General features: G+C 45.0%; 2 protein-coding genes across 4 annotated transcripts in view; one reads left to right on the forward strand and one right to left on the reverse strand.

The window, feature by feature from the left end:
- The window catches only part of LOC138642934 (E3 ubiquitin-protein ligase RNF31-like), a 203,791-nt gene that overhangs the window by 174,876 nt on the left and 6,835 nt on the right, over nucleotides 1–22,080 (reverse strand). The window lies entirely within an intron of this gene.
- LOC138642937 (carbonic anhydrase 2-like) overlaps nucleotides 14,363–22,080 on the forward strand; it is a 58,918-nt gene continuing 51,200 nt past the window's right edge. For 2 of the 3 annotated variants that reach the window (XM_069731564.1, XM_069731565.1), the window contains exon 1: nucleotides 14,371–14,985. The gene's annotated coding sequence lies outside the window, so the exon portion shown is untranslated. Of the gene's footprint in view, nucleotides 14,986–22,080 lie in introns of all 3 variants that reach the window. The other variant, XM_069731566.1, reaches the window with a different exon arrangement.

Genomic DNA, 22,080 nt, shown 5'->3' on the forward strand with positions numbered 1-22,080 from the left:
ACCACTGCCCTGTATATATACACCGCACTGTACCACTGCCCTGTATATATACACTGCACAGTACCACTGCCCTGTATATATACACCGCACTGTACCACTGCCCTGTATATATACACTGCACAGTACCACTGCCCTGTATATATACACTGCACAGTACCACTGCCCTGTATATATACACTGCACAGTACCACTGCCCTGTATATATACACCGCACTGTACCACTGCCCTGTATATATACACTGCACAGTACCACTGCCCTGTATATATACACTGCACAGTACCACTGCCCTGTATATATACACTGCACAGTACCACTGCCCTGTATATATACACTGCACAGTACCACTGCCCTGTATATATACACTGCACGGTACCACTGCCCTGTATATATACACTGCACAGTACCACTCCTCCTGTATATATACACTGCACTGTACCACTGCCCTGTATATATACACCGCACTGTACCACTCCTCCTGTATATATACATTGCACAGTACCACTGCCCTGTATATATACACTGCACAGTACCACTGCCCTGTATATATACACTGCACAGTACCACTGCCCTGTATATATACACAGCACAGTACCACTGCCCTGTATATATACACCGCACTGTACCACTCCTGTATATATACACTGCACAGTACCACTGCCCTGTATATATACACTGCACAGTACCACTGCCCTGTATATATACACTGCACAGTACCACTGCCCTGTATATATACACCGCACAGTACCACTGCCCTGTATATATACACCGCACAGTACCACTGCCCTGTATATATACACCGCACAGTACCACTGCCCTGTATATATATACCGCACAGTACCACTGCCCTGTATATATACACCGCACAGGACCACTGCCCTGTATATATACACTGCACAGGACCACTGCCCTGTATATATACACTGCACAGTACCACTGCCCTGTATATATACACTGCACAGTACCACTGCCCTGTATATATACACTGCACAGTACCACTGCCCTGTATATATACACTGCACAGTACCTCTCTTCCTATCCTGTATATATACATTGCACAGTACCTCTCCTATCCTGTATATATACACTGTAGAATTTGCAATAGCTGTCACTCATGTTAGAAGTGAAATCTGGCATTGTACTATACCTAGATTTCTCTGCCGTATCTGGGCATCATGAATCGTGGTGTGTGTTAAAGGGGGGACCCACTGAGACTCTTTTGCCCGGGGCCCTCAAAAACCTGGAGCCAGCCCTGGGGGTGGGTCACCGGGCCGCGGCCGGCGCTGCAGCTGTTTAACGCTATTGACGTGCGGGCCCGCGCCTGCACATCAATAGTTAACAGCCGCCAGCCAATCTAAGGCTGGCAGCTGACGTCAGTCCCAGTGTGCATGTCGCCGGCGTCTGACATCATTGTCAGTCGCCGGCGAGTGCACGTTTCAGCTGCGTGGAGAGAGCAGGAGCACGGTCAGGAAAGCAGAACTTGGTTTTTTTCTGGCAGTCCCGATCATGTGATGGTAACATTCACCGGCGAAACAATTAAAGTTCTACATCTGAGGTCTTATTCCTTCTGGGGGGGGGTGGGGGGGGGGTTGGGGTTGGAGGGCGCCAAGCTCGGGAACAGCCCCGGGCGGCAAAAGCTCTAGCTACGCCTCTGCAACGGATTAATAATTTCAGAAATTTTATAAGGACCAATAAACCGAGGCTTAAACTTAGGAGAAGAAACCTTCATAGGAACATGACGAGAAGACAACCAAACCAAATCCCCCACACGAAGCCGGGGACCAACACACCGACGGCGGTTGGCAAAACCTTGAGCCCTTTCCTGAGACAACGTCAAATTGTCCACCACATGAGTCCAAATCTGCTGCAGCCTGTCCACCACAGAATCAACACCAGGAAAATCAGTAGGCTCAACCTGCCCAGAAGAAAAACGAGGATGAAAACCAAAATTACAAAAGAAAGGTGAAACCAAAGTAGCCGAACTAGCCCGATTATTAAGGGCAAACTCGGCCAGAAAGACACCCAATCATCCTGATCAGCAGACACAAAGCATCTCAAATAGGTCTCCAAGGTCTGATTAGTTCGCTCAGTTTGGCCATTAGTCTGAGGATGAAACGCCGAAGAAAAAGACAAATCAATGCCCATCCTAACACAAAAGGCCCGCCAAAATCTAGAGACAAACTGAGAACCTCTGTCAGACACAATATTCTCCAGAATGCCATGCAAACGAACCACATGTTGAAAAAATAATGGAACCAGATCTGAGGAGGAAGGCAACTTAGGCAAAGGCACCAGATGGACCATCTTAGAGAACCGGTCACAAACAACCCAGATAACAGACATCTTCTGGGAAACAGGAAGATCCGAAATAAAATCCATGGAAATATGCGTCCAGGGCCTCTCAGGGACCGGCAAAGGCAAAAGCAACCCACTAGCGCGGGAACAGCAAGGCTTGGCCCGGGCGCAAGTCCCACAGGACTGCACAAAAGCACGCACATCGCGCGACAAGGAAGGCCACCAAAAGGACCTAGCAACCAAATCTCTGGTACCAAAAATCCCAGGATGCCCAGCCAACACTGAACAATGAACCTCAGAAATTACCTTACTTGTCCATCTATCAGGAACAAACAGCTTCCCCACTGGACAGCGGTCAGGCCTATCAGCCTGAAATTCCTGAAGCACCCGCCGCAAATCAGGGGAGATAGCAGAAAGAATCACCCCCTCCTTAAGAATGCCAACCGGCTCAAGGACTCCAGGAGAATCAGGCGAAAAACTCCTAGAGAGGGCATCAACCTTAACATTCTTAGATCCCGGAAGATACGAGACCACAAAATCAAAACGGGAGAAAAACAGGGACCATCGAGCCTGTCTAGGATTCAGCCGCTTGGCCGACTCGAGGTAAATCAGATTCTTATGATCGGTCAGGACCACAACACGGTGTTTAGCTCCCTCAAGCCAATGTCGCCACTCCTCAAACACCCACTTCACAGCCAACAACTCCTGATTGCCGACATCATAATTGCGTTCCGCAGGCGAAAACTTTCTGGAAAAAAAAAGCACACGGTTTCATCAAAGAACCATCAGACTCCCTCTGAGACAAAACGGCCCCTGCCCCGATCTCAGAAGCGTCGACCTCAACCTGAAAAGGAAGAGAAACATCCGGTTGACGCAACACAGGGGCAGAAGTAAATCGGCGTTTAAGCTCCTGAAAGGCCTCAACAGCCTCAGAGGACCAATTCGTCACATCAGCGCCTTTCTTCGTCAAATCAGTAAGGGGCTTAACCACACTGGAAAAGTTGGCAATGAAACGGCGATAGAAATTAGCAAAACCCAAAAAGTTTTGAAGACCCTTCACAGATGTGGGTTGGATCCAATGTAGATACAGGGTGCACTCTAGCCGTAAATAAAATTAAAATTAAAGAAAGGGGGAAGCGTGCAAGGCCAAGTCCACTATGATATAGCACGAAAAAGGAAGAAAAAAGAATGGACTAAATCAGGCCTGCACAACCAAGTAACAAAAATACCAAAACATGTTTATTGAACACCACAAAAAACACTTAAAGACATTTAAAATACAACCGTGTGTAAAACACCCCAGTATATCCTGATAAGTAAACAGCAATCCATATATAATGTATAACATCCGACCATCCTAAATATATAATTATATATGCCAATAGACCTAGATATACCATACAAGGGAGCAATGTAATATAATATCATATGCAAACCAAGGTACACAGAATACAGAAATCAAAATACATTACCAATTAGTGGCAGAGTTAATAGTGAGTGAGTCACCAAAAAATGTGACCCAGGTAAGATATGACCTAAGTAAGTAAAGCAAAGCTCCCCTGTGGAAGATCTATGAAGTCGGCATGCCGCCGAATACATACTCAGCTGGGTCTAAAGTCATGATGGATGCGATCCAGAGGGTCAGAGGATAAAGATACAGCTGCAGAGCCACATGCCATGAATGGCCAGCCAGTGGTCAGGAGGGGGTGTAAAAGCAGAGCCCCACGCGTATCGCCGCCGCAGCGGCTTCGTCAGGGGAAGTGGGGTATGTGGTGTTCAACCCACATATAAATAGGAGCATAAACCTGTGTAATAACATACCGGTGTGCCACTCCACGAAGCGGAAAGGAGGAGGCGGAGTAGAAGTCAGCCGCATATGGAAGAGGAGAAGATGTACGGAGGCCTCCGTAGGACAGAGCCGGCGCACATGCAGATGCGGCTCCATGCTCGAGCCGCACTGCGCATGCGCCAAGAGGGCAGAGCCGCAATGAAACGGGCAGAGCGCCGGAATACTGAAAACAAAAAACAGAAAGTGTATGGTGGGAGGCAAACCCCCCCCCCAGACAGAGAGAGAGGAAGGAAGTAGTCAATGTAGACATACCATGACACCCCCAGAGGAAACCTACTAGATAGGTGATAGGGTACATGTGAAGATGGATAACAATGTATCACAATAGAAAACTCTTGGACAACGAACCGGACCTAAAAAGAAAAGCATGTTACCAAAAGACACACATATTAATGATATTAGACCAATAATATTAAATTGAAACCTATATGCTAATAAAGAGAACTCAAAATATGAGTCCAAAGTGTCTCTTATGTATATCCATGGAGGCGATTCTTCACACGCACAATAGTCCTCCACTGATTGGCGTAAGCCTCAGAGGACCAATTCGTCACATCAGCGCCTTTCTTCGTCAAATCAGTAAGGGGCTTAACCACACTGGAAAAGTTGGCAATGAAACGGCGATAGAAATTAGCAAAACCCAAATATTTTTGAAGACCCTTCACAGATGTGGGTTGGATCCAGTCATGAATAGCTTGGACCTTAACAGGATCCATTTCTAAAGACGAGGGAGAAAAAATAAAACCCAAAAAAGAGACCTGAACTCCGAATAGGCACTGAGACCCCTTCACAAATAAAGCATTATCACGAAGGATCTGGAACACCATCCTGACCTGCTTCACATGAGACTCCCAATCATCGGAAAAAATCAAAATATCATCCAAATATACGACCATGAATTTATCAAGATAATTGCGGAAAATATCATGCATGAAAGACTGGAACACAGATGGAGCATTAGAGAGCCCAAATGGCATCACAAGGTATTCAAAATGGCCTTCGGGCATATTAAATGCAGTTTTCCATTCGTCACCCTGTTTAATACGAACAAGATTATATGCCCCACGGAGGTCAATCTTAGTAAACCAACTAGCCCCCTTAATCTGAGCAAACAAATCAGTAAGCAAAGGCAAGGGGTATTGGAATTTGACCGTGATCTTATTAAGAAGACGATAATCAATACAGGGTCTCAAGGAGCCATCCTTCTTAGCAACAAAAAAGAAACCCGCTCCCAATGGTGACGAAGAGGGCCGAATATGCCCTTTCTCCAAAGATTCCTTAACATAGTTCCGCATGGCGGCATGCTCTGGCACAGACAGATTGAAAAGTCGGCCCTTAGGGAACTTACAACCAGGAATCAAGTTAATAGCACAATCACAGTCCCTGTGCGGAGGAAGGGAACTGGACTTGGGCTCATCAAATACATCCTGGAAATCCGACAAAAACTCAGGGACCTCAGAAGAGGGGGAAGAGGAAATTGACATCAAAGGAACGTCACTATGTACTCCTCGACAACCCCAACTAGTCACCGACATAGTTTTCCAATCTAGCACCGGATTATGTTCCTGTAACCATGGAAATCCCAGTACAACAACATCATGCAGATTATGCAACACCAGAAAACGGCAATCTTCCTGATGTGCAGGAGCCATGTACATTGTCATCTGCGTCCAGTACTGAGGTTTATCCTTGGCCAATGGTGTAGCATCAATGCCCCGCAAAGGAATAGGGCTCTGCAAAGGCTGCAAGGAAAAACCACAGCGCCTGGCGAATTCTAAGTCCATTAAGTTCAGGGCAGCGCCTGAATCCACAAATGCCATGACAGAAAAGGACGACAATGAGCAAATCAGGGTCCCAGATAAGAGAAATTTAGGCTGTATAGTACTAATGGTAACAGACCTAGCGACTCTCTTAGTACGCTTAGGGCAATCAGAGATAACATGAGCCGAATCACCACAGTAAAAACACAGCCTATTCTGACATCTGAATTCCTGCCGTTCTAATCTAGTCAAAATCCTATCACATTGCATAGGTTCAGGACTTTGCTCAGAGGATACTGCCATATGGTGCACAGCTTTGCGCTCGCGCAGACGCCAATCAATCTGAATGGCTAGAGACATAGATTCGCTCAAACCGGCAGGCGTAGGAAAGCCCACCATAACATCTTTAAGGGTTTCAGAAAGACCTTTTCTGAAAATAGCAGCCAGAGCCTCTTCATTCCATTTAGTGAGCACAGACCATTTTCTAAATTTCTGACAGTATAACTCTGCCGCTTCCTGACCTTGACACAAGGCCAACAGGGTTTTTTCCGCATGATCCACAGAATTAGGTTCGTCATACAATAATCCGAGCGCTTGAAAAAATGCATCTACATTCAATAATGCCGGATCCCCTGTTTCAAGAGAAAAAGCACAGTCTTGAGGGTCACCACGCAGCAAGGATATGATGATTTTTACTTGCTGAATGGGATCACCAGAAGAACGGGGTTTCAAAGCAAAAAACAATTTGCAGTTATTTTTAAAGTTCAAAAACTTGGATCTGTCCCCAAAAAACGAATCAGGAGTAAGAATTCTGGGCTCTAAAGCCGGAGTCTGGACAAAATAGTCCTGGATACTCTGTACTCTTGCAGCAAGTTGATCCACACGAGAAAACAAACCCTGAACATCCATGCCAAAGCATATATCCTGAACCACCCAGATATCAAGAGGAAAAGAAAAAAAAAAAAGACAAACTAGAGCACAGAAAAAAAAAATGGTTCAGAACTTTCTTTTCCTTCTTTTGAGATGCATGTAATTCATTTTTGGCCACTTGTACTCTTATGATACGGTGGTCTAGGAGCAACATGGAACGAGCCCTGAAGGAAGTGGTAACTGTACTGACCGCAGTCCCTAAGCTTAACACAACACTAGAAGTAGCCGTGGAGTGCTCCTAACTCTCCCTAGGCATCTCGTCACAGCCTAAGAGCTAACTACCCCTAAAGATAGAAGCAGGAAAGATATCTTGCCTCAGAGAAAATCCCCAAAGGATAGATTAGCCCCCCACAAATAATGACTGTGAGTGGAGAGGGAAAAGACATACACAGAATGAAACCAGGATGAGCACAGGAGGCCAGTCTAACTAAATAGATAGAACAGGATGGAATACTGTGTGGTCAGTATAAATCACTACAAAAATCCACGCAGAGTTTACAAAAAATCTCCACACCTGACTAAAGGTGTGGAGGGCAAATCTGCCTCTCAGAGCTTCCAGCAAGACAGAATTAATTCACACTGATAAGCTGGACAAACATAGAAAGCACAGAATGGAAAAGTCCACAATCTGTGAACAGAAAAGGGCAAGCAAAAACTTAGCTGAACTGGTCAGGATAACAGGGAACTCCAAAGAGATGTAAATCCAACCAGGAACCATTTACAAGTGGCACTGGCTGAAGATAGAGCCAGACTTAAATAGCCGAGCAGAAGAGACGATAAGTGGAGGCAGCTGATGACAGCTAACTCCAAGGAGCAGCCATACCACTAGAAACCACAAGAGGGAGCCCAAGAGCAGAACTCACAAAAGTGCCACTTACAACCACCGGAGAGAGCCCAAGAGCGGAATTCACAACAATGGACATCGGCAGCATGTACCCACATCCTCTCCTCAGGACCGTACCCTCTCCAGAGTACAAAATATTGTAGGGACCGACGAACTAAACGAGAATCCATAACCCTGGAAATCTGGAACTCGAGATATCCATCAACAAGGACCAGAGATGGAGGTGAAGGGGAAGGATTGGATGACGCCACAACCTTCTTGAGTAAGGAGCGATGAAAAACATTATGGATCTGAATTTACGACGGCCACAATCCTGTAAGGGCCAATGAACCTAGGGCCCAATTTCCACGAGGGAACTCTCAGCTTAATATTTTTCGAGGACAACCAAACCCAATCACCCACACACAGGTCCAAACCTTTCACACGTCTCTGATCAGCCGCATTTTTATACCTGGAACCCATCCTCTTTAATTTATCAAGAACCCCTTGCCATACAGACGTGATGGATGAAGAAAACCTCTCCTCTTCAGGAACACCTGAGGAATCCCTCCTATTAAATGAACTTAATTGAGGATGAAAACCATATGCCCTGAAAAACGGGGACTTACCAGTAGACTCATGAGTACGATTGTTTATAGCAAATTCTGCTAGCGGTAAGTATTTAACCCAGTCCTCCTGATTCTCTGAGATGAAACACCTGAGATAAGTTTCAAGATATGATTTACGCGTTCAGGCTGACCATTGGATTGAGGATGAAAAGCTGAAGAAAACGACAAATGAGTCTCCAGCCAGCTGCAGAAAGCCCTCCAATACTTAGAAATAAACTGCACCCCACGGTCTGAGACAATATCTGAAGGAATACCATGCAGTCTCACAACCTCCTTGATAAAGACCTGGGCCAGTCTTAGCATTTGGTAACACGGGGAGCGCAATGAAGTGAGACATCTTGCTAAATCTATCAACTACGACTAAAATAACTGTATTACCCTCCAAAACCGGTAAGTCAGTGATGAAGTCTATTGACAAATGAGTCCAAGGTCTATTGGGAATCTCCAAAGGTTGGAGAGACCCAGATGGGCGAGAACGAGAGGACTTGGAACGCGCACACACACTGCAGGCAGCGACATATTGCTGTACATCATGTCTTACCCCAGACCACCAAAAATGCCGAGAGAGTAGGTCCACCGTAGTAGGTCCGCGGTAACCTTACTTCCAGGTACTCAGGGTGTCCAGCCAAAACCAAGTCATGATGCTCATTTATGACCCTGAGACGGAGATTAGCTGGAACAAAAAGTTTACCTAACGGACAGGCTGCTGGGGCGTCCCCCTGTGCCTCTATCACCTCTTTCTCAAGATCAGAATTAATTGCGGCGACTACTACACCCTTCTGCAGTATAGGACCTGGTTCACAATTATCCCCACCCCCACGGGAAACAACGGGATAACGCGTCAGTCTTGACATTCTTACTTCCTGGCCTGTACGTAATGTAGAAATTGAACCTGGCGAAGAACAGAGACCACCTTGCTTGCCTAGGAGTGAAACGCTTTGCCGATTCTAAATACAACAGATTTTTGTGATCTGTGATCACCATGACAGGGTGAAGTGCTCCCTCCAAAAAATGACGCCATTCCTCAAATGCCCATTTTATTGCCAACAGCTCTCTGCTACCAATATCATAATTCTTCTCCGTAGGAGATAATTTTCTCGAGAAAAATGCACACGAACGCCACTTACTCAGAGAAATCCCCTGTGATAATACAGCTCCCACCCCTACCTCAGAGGCATCCACCTCTACCACAAATGGCTGAGTGATGTCAGGCTGTATTAATATGGGTGCAGTGGAAAAACACTTTTTCAAAGTTTCAAAAGCCTTACAGGCCGCACTGGACCATACAGAGAAGTCCGTGCCTCTTTTGGTGATGTCTGTCAATGGTTTGGCTACCACTGAAAAGTCTTTAATAAATTTGCGATAGAAATTTGCAAAACCTAAAAACCTCTGTAAAGCCTTAAGGTCCTCAGGACGATCCCACTCCAAGACCGCCCTGACCTTAGCCGGATCCATACGAAAACCTGTGGAGGACAAAAAAATAACCCAAAAACGGAATCTCTTTAACTGCGAACATGCATATCTCAATTTTGGCAAATAATTTATTGTCCCTGAGTACCTGGAGAACCTGCCTAACATGAACATGATGAGACTTGAGGTCAGGAGAATAAATTAAGATGTCATCGAGATATACCACCACAAACCTACCAATCAGGTGACTAAGTATATCGTTGACAAAGTGTTGAAACACGGCAGGGGCATTACATAACCCAAAAGGCATAACCAGGTTCTCATAGTGCCCCTCTGGAGTATTAAATGCCGTCTTCCATTCATCCCCCTCCCTCATGCGAATGAGATTATATGCCCCCCTGAGATCCAATTTGGAGAACCACCTAGCCCCCACAATTTGATTAAAGAGATCCGGAATAAGAGGGAGCGGAAAAGAATCCCGGACCGTAATTTGGTTCAATTCGCGAAAATCCAAGCATGGGTGTAAACCCCCGTCTTTCTTCACAAAGAAGAACCCAGCCGCAATGGGAGACGAAGACGGCCTGATATGACCTTTGGCCAGACTCTCCGTGATATAATCCTTCATGGCTTGTCTCTCAGGGGCAGAGATGTTGTAAAGCCTACTCTTAAGGTACCGTTACACTCAGCAACTTTGCAAAGAGAACGACAACGATCCGTGACGTTCAGTGTCCTGGATAGCGATCTCGTTGTATTTGACACGCAGCAGCGATCTGGATCCCGCTGTGCCATCGCTGGTCGGAGCTAGAAGTCCAGAACTTTATTTGGTCATCAGGTCGGCGTGTATCATCACGTTTGACATCAAAAGCAACGATGCCAGCAATGTTTTACATGGAGCTAACAACCAGCAAGAACGATAAGTGAGTCGCCGTTACGTCACTGGATCGCTCCTGCATCGTTCTGGAGTTGCTGTGTTTGACGTCTCTACAGCGACCTAAACAGCGACGATCCAGCGATCGGCTCGTTGTCTATATCGCTGCAGTGTCACTGAGTGTGACGGTACCTTTAGGCAGTTTAGCACCAGGAATGAGAAGTATGGCGCAATCATATGGGCGGTGTGGAGGTAGCTCCTGACTTCCCTCTTCAGAGAATACATCCTCAAAATCTGAGATGAATTCTGGTAGAACCTGAGAAGCCACCCCGGCCAGCCGAGTGCCCAAGCAATGTTCCTGGCAAAACTCACTCCATTTAGTAACCTCTCGAGTCTGCCAGTCTAGCACCGGATTGTGTAGCGTGAGCCGGGGCAAACCGAGAACTATAGGCGATGGTAATCCCCCCAACACATAACAATCTATTGACTCGGAGTGCAACGCCCCTATTTGAAGGCTCACCCCTCGGACAATCTGGGTGAAAGTCCCTTGGCTCAAAGGTGCAGAGTCAATCGCAATTATGGGTATGGGTTTAGGCAACTCCTGAGTTTTAAACCCCTGGGCCCGCACGAACCTAGCATCAATTAAATTAAACCCTGCCCCAGAGACTAAGAAGGCAGAAACTATGAGTTTATTTTCACCAAGACGAATATCGGCAGGTAAGAAAAATTGTGGCTTACCTATGGAGGACACAAGTACACCCGAGTTGCCAACCTCCCCACAACCCGGGCTCACTAGTTTTCCGGCGGTTGTCTTCTAGATGGACACACATACGCATAATGATTCTTTCTGCCACAGAAAAAACATACACCTCCCTTACGCCGTACTACTGCTGTCCCTTTAGAACGAGTTGCGCCACCTAACTGCATAGGTTCCCCTAGAGACTCAGGTTCTGGTAACTCCAAATTCGAATCACCCTTAAAAAGCAGCGTCTCCTTAAGTCTCTGGCGCAGGCGGCGGTCTACACGAATCGCTAGAGACATAGCAGCCTCCAGAGAGGCTGGTCTCTCCTGTAGGGCGAAGGCATCTTTTATCTTATCAGATAATCCCTGATAGAATTGACTGTGAAGTGCAGGATCATTCCACATAGTATCAGTAGCCCATCTCTGAAACTCAGAGCAGTAATCCTCCACTGGCCGATCTCCCTGCTGGAGATGACGTATTGTGGACTCAGCGAGGGAGATGCGGTCAGGATTATCATACACATGACCCAAGGCTTGAAAAACTCCTCCACGGTCCATAACGGCAAAGCGTCAGAGGGAAGTGAAAATGCCCAGGCTTGGGGATCACCTCCTCAGAACCTGAAGTGTGGGGACGCAACCTAAAGTATAATTTACAGGCCTCCCTGAATGTAACAAACTTGTCGTGCCCCCCAGAGAACCTGTCAGGTAATGCAATCTTAGGCTCCAATGAAGCTTGTGGAGGTGTAGCAACCCCTGCAGTGGCCACTGGAGTGCACTGTACAACCGCCGAGCGGAGGTCAGCCACCTCTATACTGAGTTGCTGCAATTGTCCAGCTAACGCAGCAATGGGGTCCATATTGGACCAAGAAAATTCTTTATGGTCAGTGATACTGTCACGCCGTTAACGGCGATAAAGGACGGCGTACTGGGACCCGCACCTGCCCCTTCCACTATAATGGGGCCCTGGCTTTCCCTTTATCTCAGGGGTACCTATGATGGTTAGGAGGCCTGAGCCACCAGCAGATCCCTATCTCCTGTGCAGGCCCTATCAGTGGCCCCCTCTCCCCCAAAGGGAAGTGGACTGCACCAGTGTATAAATACGACAATTAAACAGGGTATGCAGACAAGGTAACTGAAAGTCTCAAACTCACCAAATGCTCACACAACCACAGAGGGAACACAGAGAAGGGAAGAAAAGGAAAAAACTAGGAAGGAAAACAGGTTTAACATGCAACCAAAACAGCAGACACCAATCTCTGTAAATAAACCTCCAAGCTCATAATACCACGTTCCTTCTCTCTCCAAGCCAGGCAGCTGAACTGATCACTGACACTAGCTGTAGTCAAGGCTGGGTCTATATAGAGGAGGAGATTACAAAATCCACTTCAGCACTGCTGAAGAACTCCTGCACTGCTGGCACAAAGCAGCCAGGTCAGAATACAGGAGAAGAGCTTCTGTTCACTGTGTGTGAATGAGGCCCAGAGCGCTGCAGTTCTCTGGAACCTCTCTGTCCGGTAGCCCCTTGACACCACGTAGTACATAGCGCAGCCCACGTAGTACATTGCGTAGCCCACGTAGTACATTGCGCAGCCCACGTAGTACATTGCGCAGCCCGCGTATTATATTGCGCAGCCCGCGTATTATATTGCGCAGCCCACGTAGTACATTGCGCAGCCCGCGTATTATATTGCGCAGCCCACGTAATATATTGCGCAGCCCATGGAGTATATTGCGCAGCCCACGGAATATATTGCACAGCCCACGGAGTTTATTGCGCAGCCCACGGAGTATATTGCGCAGCCCACGTAGTATATTGCGCAGCCCATGGAGTATATTGCGCAGCCCACGGAATATATTGCACAGCTCACGGAGTATATTGCGCAGCCCACGTAGTATATTGCACAGCCCACGTAGTATATTGCCCAGCCACGTAGTATATTGCACAGCCCACGTAGTATATAGCAATGTGGGCATCATATCCCTGTTAAAAAAAAGAATTAAAATAAAAAATAGTTATATACTCACCCTCCGTTGGCCCCTGGATCCAGGAAGAGGTTACCGACGCTCCTCGTGGGCTCCGGTCTCAAGAGTGCATTGCGATCGCAATGCATGGCGCGGTCACCGGAGCGTCGTGAGGAGGGGCCGACGGACGGTGAATATATAACAATTTTTTATTTTTTAAAATTATTTTTAACATTAGATCATTTTACTATTGATGCCGCATAGGCAGCATCAATAGTAAAAAGTTGGTCACACAGGGTTAATAGCAGCGGTTACGGAGTGCGTTACCAGCGGCATAACGCGGTCCGTTACCGCCGGCATTAACCCTGTGTGAGCGGTGACTGGAGGGGAGTATGCGAGAGCCGGACACTGACTACTGGGAGTAAGGAGCGGCCATTTTCTTCCGGACTGTGCCCGTCGCTGATTGGTCGTGGCTGTTTTGCAGTGACCAATCAGCGACTTGGATTTCCATGACAGACAGAGGCCGTGACCAATGAATATCCGTGGCAGACAGACAGAAGGACAGAAAGACGGAAGTGACCCTTAGAAAATTATATAGTAGATAACTAAAGGATTAGTAATGGATAGGTGTCTTATAGATGCAGTTATTTGGGGTCCGTGCCTGAACAGTAGTGGTTCGGTACACACCCTGAACTTTTCTGTTCAGGTTCGCCCATCTCTAATAATCATTTTAGAACTGAAAACAGTCTGACAATAGATTCACAGAGGGGCAGACACTTCCCTGTTGCTGTTTTTTCATATTTTCTAAACAAAACTGACATTTTCAATAACGATAAAATAATGTATTTGTAACACATAAAAATCTATTTTTTATTTTATAAAGCTGTGGATGAATAACATGCAGAATCAAGCAGCATAGCAGAGAATAATAAGTGTACTATTACGTGTTCACCAGCAGATGTCGACATCGAGGCAATACCCAGTGATTGAAAGCAGCGACAGCCGAGAAGTGAAGTAGCATTTCTACTAATCCACCAGCAGAGGGCAGCAGAACACCAGCTAAGTAATGTTATCCCATCCTAATTAAAAAACAGATCACACAAGCGCAGCTCCAAGTCTGGAAACCACAAGGTCAATGTCTGTTTTATTGCAATGCATGGGATTAGGTGTTATTTTTGGATTTTACGGCCCGGAGGGAGGCAAGGTAGGTGCATGATCATAGCTGGGTGGTTTAGGGGCAATGGGTCCTGTCTTTTGGTGTCCATGCCATGCATAGCAAGGGAGACTTGGCATTCCTGGTATGATCCGATGGTGCGTGTAAGCCTGGCATGTAATGGATGCTGCGAGGAGGGCACAGGTTGGAAAGAGCAAGAGATGAAGAAATGATCCATGAGATGCCATTGCTGTGTACAGTCTAGTGCCCGGATGGTTGGCAGGAGGGGGCACCAGCTGGCACTGGGCTCTGGATTCCTACAAGTGATGGCTGTACATAGAACAGGGGCTTCAGCTCTATGGGAACGAACAAGGCAGATGTGTCCTCAGGCATCTTCTCACTTTCTATGTGACAAAAACCTCTAAGTGGAAGGTGACACTGAGATACCAGTCATGGATGTCATAGGATGGCGATGACAGAGACAGGAGGAAGGCATCACTGATTGAGCAGTAGAAAATCCTTGTCTAGGACAATCTGAAGGATGTCTGTGTGATGGGGGCACTGTAGGTAAGCTGAACGTGATTTTGGTAATGAGAGGTCATGACCTGGTTAAGTATATGTGTAACTGATGTGTACTGTATAGTGTATATACTGCTGTGTACTGTATAGTGTGTGTATGCTGCTGTGTACTGTATAGTGTGTGCATGCTGCTGTGTACTGTATAGTGTGTACATGCTGCTGTGTACTGTATAGTGTATATACTGCTGTGTACTGTATAGTGTGTATGCTGCTGTGTACTGTATAGTGTGTGTATGCTGCTGTGTACTGTATAGTGTGTACATGCTGCTGTGTACTGTATAGTGTGTGCATGCTGCTGTGTACTGTATAGTGTATATACTGCTGTGTACTGTATAGTGTGTGTATGCTGCTGTGTACTGTATAGTGTGTACATGCTGCTGTGTACTGTATAGTGTGTGTATGCTGCTGTGTACTGTATAGTGTGTGTATGCTGCTGTGTACTGTATAGTGTGTACATGCTGCTGTGTACTGTATAGTGTGTGTATGCTGCTGTGTACTGTATAGTGTGTGTATGCTGCTGTGTACTGTATAGTGTGTACATGCTGCTGTGTACTGTATAGTGTGTGTGTATGCTGCTGTGTACTGTATAGTGTGTACATGCTGCTGTGTACTGTATAGTGTGTGTATGCTGCTGTGTACTGTATAGTGTGTGTATGCTGCTGTGTACTGTATAGTGTGTGTATGCTGCTGTGTACTGTATAGTGTGTGTATGCTGCTGTGTACTGTATAGTGTGTGCATGCTGCTGTGTACTGTATAGTGTGTGTGCTGCTGTGTACTGTATAGTGTGTGCATGCTGCTGTGTACTGTATAGTGTGTACATGCTGCTGTGTACTGTATAGTGTGTATACTGCTGTGTACTGTATAGTGTGTGCATGCTGCTGTGTCCTGTATAGTGTGTATATGCTGCTGTGTACTGTATAGTGTGTACATGCTGCTGTGTCCTGTATAGTGTGTATATGCTGCTGTGTCCTGTATAGTGTGTATACTGCTGTGTACTGTATAGTGTGTACATGCTGCTGTGTCCTGTATAGTGTGTATATGCTGCTGTGTACTGTATAGTGTGTGTATGCTGCTGTGTACTGTATAGTGTGTGTGTATGCTGCTGTGTACTGTATAGTGTGTGTATGCTGCTGTGTACTGTATAGTGTGTGTAACTTATGTGTCCTGTATAGTGTGTAACTGATGTGTACTGTATAGTGTGTACATGCTGCTGTGTACTGTATAGTGTGTACATGCTGCTGTGTACTGTATAGTGTGTACATGCTGCTGTGTACTGTATAGTGTGTGTAACTTATGTGTCCTGTATAGTGTGTAACTGATGTGTACTGTATAGTGTGTACATGCTGCTGTGTACTGTATAGTGTGTACATGCTGCTGTGTACTGTATAGTGTGTACATGCTGCTGTGTACTGTATAGTGTGTACATGCTGCTGTGTACTGTATAGTGTGTGCATGCTGCTGTGTACTGTATAGTGTATATACTGCTGTGTACTGTATAGTGTGTGTATGCTGCTGTGTACTGTATAGTGTGTACATGCTGCTGTGTACTGTATAGTGTGTGTATGCTGCTGTGTACTGTATAGTGTGTGTATGCTGCTGTGTACTGTATAGTGTGTACATGCTGCTGTGTACTGTATAGTGTGTGTATGCTGCTGTGTACTGTATAGTGTGTGTATGCTGCTGTGTACTGTATAGTGTGTACATGCTGCTGTGTACTGTATAGTGTGTGTGTATGCTGCTGTGTACTGTATAGTGTGTACATGCTGCTGTGTACTGTATAGTGTGTGTATGCTGCTGTGTACTGTATAGTGTGTGTATGCTGCTGTGTACTGTATAGTGTGTGTATGCTGCTGTGTACTGTATAGTGTGTGTATGCTGCTGTGTACTGTATAGTGTGTGCATGCTGCTGTGTACTGTATAGTGTGTGTGCTGCTGTGTACTGTATAGTGTGTGCATGCTGCTGTGTACTGTATAGTGTGTACATGCTGCTGTGTACTGTATAGTGTGTATACTGCTGTGTACTGTATAGTGTGTGCATGCTGCTGTGTCCTGTATAGTGTGTATATGCTGCTGTGTACTGTATAGTGTGTACATGCTGCTGTGTCCTGTATAGTGTGTATATGCTGCTGTGTCCTGTATAGTGTGTATACTGCTGTGTACTGTATAGTGTGTACATGCTGCTGTGTCCTGTATAGTGTGTATATGCTGCTGTGTACTGTATAGTGTGTGTATGCTGCTGTGTACTGTATAGTGTGTGTGTATGCTGCTGTGTACTGTATAGTGTGTGTATGCTGCTGTGTACTGTATAGTGTGTGTAACTTATGTGTCCTGTATAGTGTGTAACTGATGTGTACTGTATAGTGTGTACATGCTGCTGTGTACTGTATAGTGTGTACATGCTGCTGTGTACTGTATAGTGTGTACATGCTGCTGTGTACTGTATAGTGTGTGTAACTTATGTGTCCTGTATAGTGTGTAACTGATGTGTACTGTATAGTGTGTACATGCTGCTGTGTACTGTATAGTGTGTACATGCTGCTGTGTACTGTATAGTGTGTACATGCTGCAGTGTACTGTATAGTGTGTGCATGCTGCTGTGTACTGTATAGTGTGTGCTGCTGTGTACTGTATAGTGTGTACATGCTGCTGTGTACTGTATAGTGTGTATACTGCTGTGTACTGTATAGTGTGTGCATGCTGCTGTGTACTGTATAGTGTGTGTATGCTGCTGTGTACTGTATAGTGTGTGTGTATGCTGCTGTGTACTGTATAGTGTGTGTAACTTATGTGTCCTGTATAGTGTGTAACTGATGTGTACTGTATAGTGTGTACATGCTGCTGTGTACTGTATAGTGTGTACATGTTGCTGTGTACTGTATAATGTGTTCATGCTGCTGTGTACTGTATAGTGTGTGTATGCTGCTGTGTACTGTATACTGTGTACATGCTGCTGTGTACTGTATAATGTATACATGCTGCTGTGTACTGTATAGTGTGTGCTGTTGTGTACTGTATAATGTATACATGCTGCTGTGTACTGTATAGTGTGTACATGTTGCTGTGTACTGTATAATGTGTTCATGCTGCTGTGTACTGTATAGTGTGTGTGCTGCTGTGTACTGTATAGTGTGTGTATGCTGCTGTGTACTGTATACTGTGTACATGCTGCTGTGTACTGTATAATGTATACATGCTGCTGTGTACTGTATAGTGTGTGCTGCTGTGTACTGTATAATGTATACATGCTGCTGTGTACTGTATAGTGTGTACATGTTGCTGTGTACTGTATAATGTGTTCATGCTGCTGTGTACTGTATATTGTGTGTATGTTGCTGTGCACTGTATACTGTGTACATGCTGCTGTGTACTGTATAGTGTGTGTATGCTGCTGTGTACTGTATAGTGTGTGTATGCTGCTGTGTACTGTGTAGTGTGTGTATGCTGCTGTGTACTGTATAGTGTGTGTATGCTGCTGTGTACTGTATAGTGTGTGTATGCTGCTGTGTACTGTATAGTGTGTACATGCTGCTGTGTACTGTATAGTGTGTGTATGCTGCTGTGTACTGTATAGTGTGTGTATGCTGCTGTGTTCTGTATAGTGTGTGTATGTTGCTGTGTACTGTATAGTGTGTGCATGCTGCTGTGTACTGTATAGTGTGTACATGCTGCTGTGTACTGTATACTGTGTACATGCTGCTGTGTCCTGTATAGTGTGTTTATGTTGCTGTGTACTGTATAATGTGTGTATGCTGCTGTGTTCTGTATAGTGTGTGTATGTTGCTGTGTACTGTATAGTGTGTGTATGTTGCTGTGTACTGTATAGTGTGTACATACTGCTGTGTCCTGTATAGTGTGTTTATGTTGCTGTGTACTGTATAGTGTGTGTATGCTGCTGTGTACTGTATAGTGTGTGTATGCTGCTGTGTTCTGTATAGTGTGTGTATGCTGCTGTGTACTGTATAGTGTGTGTATGTTGCTGTGTACTGTATAGTGTGTACATGCTGCTGTGTCCTGTATAGTGTGTTTATGTTGCTGTGTACTGTATAGTGTGTGTATGCTGCTGTGTACTGTATAGTGTATGTATGCTGCTGTGTACTGTATATTGTGTGTATGTTGCTGTGTACTGTATAATGTGTTCATGCTGCTGTGTCCTGTATAGTGTGTTTATGTTGCTGTGTACTGTATAGTGTGTTTATGTTGCTGTGTACTGTATAGTGTGTGTATGTTGCTGTGTACTGTATAGTGTGTGCATGCTGCTGTGTACTGTATAATGTGTTCATGCTGCTGTGTCCTGTATAGTGTGTGTATGTTGCTGTGTACTGTATAGTGTGTATGCTGCTGTGTACTGTATAGTGTGTGCATGCTGCTGTGTACTGTATAATGTGTTCATGCTGCTGTGTCCTGTATAGTGTGTGTATGTTGCTGTGTACTGTATAGTGTGTATGCTGCTGTGTCCTGTATAGTGTGTGTATGCTGCTGTGTACTGTATAGTGTGTATGCTGCTGTGTCCTGTATAGTGTGTGTATGTTGCTGTGTACTGTATAGTGTGTATGCTGCTGTGTACTGTATAGTGTGTTCATGCTGCTGTGTACTGTATAGTGTGTATGCTGCTGTGTACTGTATAGTGTGTGCATGCTGCTGTGTACTGTATAATGTGTTCATGCTGCTGTGTCCTGTATAGTGTGTGTATGTTGCTGTGTACTGTATAGTGTGTATGCTGCTGTGTACTGTATAGTGTGTGCATGCTGCTGTGTACTGTATAATGTGTTCATGCTGCTGTGTCCTGTATAGTGTGTGTATGTTGCTGTGTACTGTATAGTGTGTGCATGCTGCTGTGTCCTGTATAGTGTGTGTATGTTGCTGTGTACTGTATAGTGTGTTCATTCTGCTGTTTACTTTATAGAACTTTTGACTGCACCATCAAACTAATTAGAGTGTATCTCAATTGTACACAATATCCTTGTGCGGTAGACTCAATTGTCTGGTGTCTTTTGCATTTTTTTGTGTGTACTGCACTGTCATTAGGTGACGGTTGCTTGTTTTTTAAATATGGTATTGTTATTAATAAAGTTCGTGTTTATACCTTTTTAATGAAGCTTCCATTTGACCTCTTGGTTCGTATCTGATTATTATATGGAGGTATATGTGATTGTTTGTGACTGACAGCAGTCACTAAAATGAAGCTGGAAATTTTGATATGTACTTTATAGCGTGTGTATGCTGCTGTTTACTGCATAGTGTTTACATGCTGCTGTGTACTGCATAGTGTGTACATGCTGCTGTGTACTGTATAGTGTGTACATGCTGCTGTATACTGTGTTATGTGTACATGCTGCTGTGTACTGTATAGTGTGTACATGCTGCTGTGTACTCTATAGTGTGTACACGCTGCTATGCACTGCATAGTGTGTGCATGCTGTTGTGTACTGTATAGTGTGTACATGCTGCTGTGTACTCTATAGTATGTGTATGCTGCTGTGTACTGTATAGTGTGTGCATGCTGCTGTGTACTGTGTACATGCTGCTGTATACTGTATAGTGTGTGTATGCTGCTGTGTACTGTGTACATGCTGCTCTGTGCTGTATAGTGTATACATGCTGCTGTGTACTTTATAGTGTGTACATGCTACTGTGTACTGTATAGTGTGTACATGCTGCTCTGTGCTGTATAGTGTGTACATGCTGCTGTGTACTTTATAGTGTGTACATGCTGCTGTGTACTGTGTACATGCTGCTGTGTACTGTATAGTGTGTGCATGTTGCTGTGTACTGTATTGTGTGTACTCTGTAGTGTGAATATACTGCTGTTTCCTGTATAGTGTGTATAAACTGCTGTGTACTGTATAGTGTGTGTATGCTGCTGTATACTGTATAATGTATACATGTTGCTGTGTACTGTATAGTGTGTATATGCTGCTGTGTACTCTATAGTGTGAATATACTGCTGTGTACTGTATAGTGTGTATAAACTGCTGTGTACTGTATAGTGTGTACATGCTGCTGTGTACTGTATAGTGTGTACATGCTGCTGTGTACTGTGTAGTGTGTACATGCTGCTGTGTACTGTATAATATATACATGCTGCTGTGTACTGTATAGTGTGTATATGCTGCTGTGTACTCTATAGTGTGAATATACCGCTGTGTACTGTATGGTGTGTATATACTGCTGCATACTGTATAGTGTGTATATACTGCTGTACACTGTATAGTGTGTACATGCTGCTGTGTACTGTATAGTGTGTACATGCTGCTGTGTACTGTATAGTGTGTATGCTGCTGTGTACTGTATAGTGTGTACATGCTGCTGTGTACTGTATAGTGTGTATGCTGCTGTGTACTGTATAGTGTGTACATGCTGCTGTGTACTGTATAGTGTGTATGCTGCTGTGTACTGTATAGTGTGTACATGCTGCTGTGTACTGTATAGTGTGTGTATGCTCTTGTGTATACTTTATAGTGTATGCTTGCTGCTGTGTACTGTATAGTGTGTATATGCTGCTGTGTTCTGTATAGTGTGTACATGCTGTTGTGTACTGTATAACGTGTGCATGCTCTTGTGTATACTTTATAGTGTGTGCATGCTGCTGTGTACTGTATAGTGTGTGCATGCTGCTGTGTACTGTATAGTGTGTACATGCTGCTGTGTACTGTATAGTGTGTACATGCTGCTGTGTACTGTATAGTGTGTATATGCTGCTGTGTACTGTATAGTGTGTATATGCTGCTGTGTTCTGTATAGTGTGTACATGCTGTTGTGTACTGTATAATGTGTGCATGCTCTTGTGTATACTTTATAGTGTGTGCATGCTGCTGTGTACTGTATAGTGTGTGCATGCTGCTGTGTACTGTATAATGTATACATGATGCTGTGTACTGTATAGTGTGTATATGCTGCTGTGTACTCTATAGTGTGAATATACCGCTGTGTACTGTATGGTGTGTATATACTGCTGCATACTGTATAGTGTGTATATACTGCTGTACACTGTATAGTGTGTACATGCTGCTGTGTACTGTATAGTGTGTACATGCTGCTGTGTACTGTATAGTGTGTATGCTGCTGTGTACTGTATAGTGTGT

Source organism: Ranitomeya imitator, chromosome 6, assembly GCF_032444005.1.
Source record: "Ranitomeya imitator isolate aRanImi1 chromosome 6, aRanImi1.pri, whole genome shotgun sequence".
In the NCBI taxonomy this organism is placed as follows: Eukaryota; Metazoa; Chordata; class Amphibia; order Anura; family Dendrobatidae; genus Ranitomeya; species Ranitomeya imitator.